This window comes from Sinocyclocheilus grahami, unplaced genomic scaffold (assembly GCF_001515645.1).
Source record: "Sinocyclocheilus grahami isolate Dianchi unplaced genomic scaffold, SAMN03320097.WGS_v1.1 scaffold646.1, whole genome shotgun sequence".
NCBI lineage: Eukaryota > Metazoa > Chordata > Actinopteri > Cypriniformes > Cyprinidae > Sinocyclocheilus > Sinocyclocheilus grahami.
In genome coordinates this window covers 1805549-1807950 of record NW_015505825.1, presented here as the reverse complement: position 1 = coordinate 1807950, position 2402 = coordinate 1805549, and positions in this window count along the sequence as shown.

The window sequence follows — 2402 nt, the reverse complement described above, 5'->3', positions numbered from 1 at the left end:
AGAACCGGACTTCCCATCACTACTAAAATTGTGGATCAAGTTAATGTTGATAAATAGATAAACCGTGTACATATAAGTGACTTTTTAGCGTTTTCTTAATCTGATCTCATTATCGTTAGTTTCAAGTAAGATTTTCAGTGAATATTTCTGTATGTAACATGTGTATGTGTACTTGGCTGGAGTTTGACTTTTTTGTTTTTTATTTGCAGGATCAGTACAGCACAAGCAGAGTGGAAGCACAACTCCGTATCGATGAGGTTCGCACACTACAAGCTGAAACACTGCCATCAGGCAAGTCACTGTCCACTCCCATGCATCTATAAAGATTGTGTATGCACATTTAGGAGTGATCTATCTCTGAAGAAGCATTTAACTTGTGACCATATCAGTGTGTTCAGAGTAAGTGTCTAAAAATTAACCTATATGATTTGTATGTCATATTCCAAGTCTTCTGGAATCATACAATCTCTTTGTATGATGAAAGCATAAAAATGTCAGTCTTGGTTTACAAAAATGGTTGATTGTATTAGCTTCTACATGAATATCAAACCTCATTGGTTCTTGCAAGTCTTTTGATCAAATGGCATGACACAAGAACAAGGTTTGATTTTGTTGTTGAATTATGTCGTAAATGTAAATGACAATTATCATCTTTGGTGACCTATCCTTTTAAATCCTTTAAAGTGTTGTTACAACCCAATGAATTTAAGGCAGGGGTGCCCAATCCTGCTCCTGGGGAGGCAAGATCCTGCAGAGTTTAGCTTCAACCCCAATTAAACACACCTAAACCAGCTAATCAAGGTATTCAGGATCACTACAGGGAATTGAAGACCGTTTTTGAACAGTTAAGTTTTTTTAAGACAGCTTATTGTGAATTATTTATATACATTTATTCCTGCAATGAAAATATCTGATAATGACAAGGAGATTTATTTGTACTATTTTGGCACTAAGATGGGTCTGTGCATAGAGAAGTTTGCACATGTTTGTGTGAGCTGTGTATGTGAAAATTTTTCTTGTGTAGTGTTTTTATGTCTTTTCAAGAGAATTCTTTGTGTCTGTGTTTTTGGATGCAATGTATCAGTTTAAAAAAATTAATGCTGTGAGTTTCAATTTTGCAGTTGATTTCATAAAAATATCTGGTTCCAGACAGATGGCTGATCTTTAAATAGCCCACTCTTTGAGGCAGTCCCAGTTTACGGCCATACCACCCTGTCTGCGCCCGATCTCGTCTGATCTCGGAAGCTAAACAGGGTCGGGCCTGGTTAGTACTTGAATGGGAGACTTCCTGGGAATACCAGGTGCTGTAAGCTTTAGCGTTTTCTTCACTAAGCAGGGTCGGGCCTGGTTAGTATTTGGATGGGAGACTGCCTGGGAATACCAGGTGCTGTAAGCTTTAGCGTTTTTTTCACTACTTATCTAATACACTGGCCTATAGAGTGGCTGATCTTTAAATAGCCCACCGTTTGGTGCAGGGTCAGCTTACGGCCATACTACCCTGTCTGCGCCCGATCTCGTCTGATCTTGGAAGCTAAGCCGGGTTGGGCCTGGTTTGTACATGGATGGGAGACTGCCTGGGAATACCAGGTGCTGTAAGCTTTGGCGTTTTTTTCACTACTTATCTAATACACTGGCCTATAGAGTGGCTGATCTTTAAATAGCCCACCCTTTGGGGCAGTCCCAGAAGCATAAAAATGTCAGTCTTGGTTTACAAAAATGGTTGATTGTATTAGCTTCTACATGAATATCAAACCTCATTGGTTCTCGCAAGTCTTTTGATCAAATGGCATGACACAATAACTAATAAGGATTGATTTTGTTGTTGTATTATGTCATAAATGTAAATGACAATTATCATCTTTGGTGACCTATCCTTTTAAATCCTTTAAAGTGTTGTTACAACCCAATGAATTTAAGGCAGGGGTACCCAATCCTGCTCCTGGGGAGGCAAGATCCTGCAGAGTTTAGCTTCAACCCCAATTAAACACACCTAAACCAGCTAATCAAGGTATTCAGGATCACTACAAACTTCCAGACAGGTGTGTTGAACCAGGTTGGAGTTAAACTCTGCAATACATTATTGTCCCTCCAGGAGCAGGATTAGACACCCGCGATTTAAGTGGCATGAGCGCATCCACTATTAAATCTTATTTTGGTGCTGAACAAAAAGGTAAAAAAAACTGTTGTTGCACCACATCACTGGTGATTTATTTACAACAAAAGTGTAAATGTGCAAATTTGAAACCAATGTTTTAATTTTTTTCTAAAAAGCATCAAAGACAGAGGGAGGGGGAGAAAGGATAAACGAATAAAGAAAAACAAAGGATTGAACGAATAAAGCTGGTACTTTAACTATCCTATATTTTACAGACAACAAACCAAAGGATGAGGACAGCAGCATT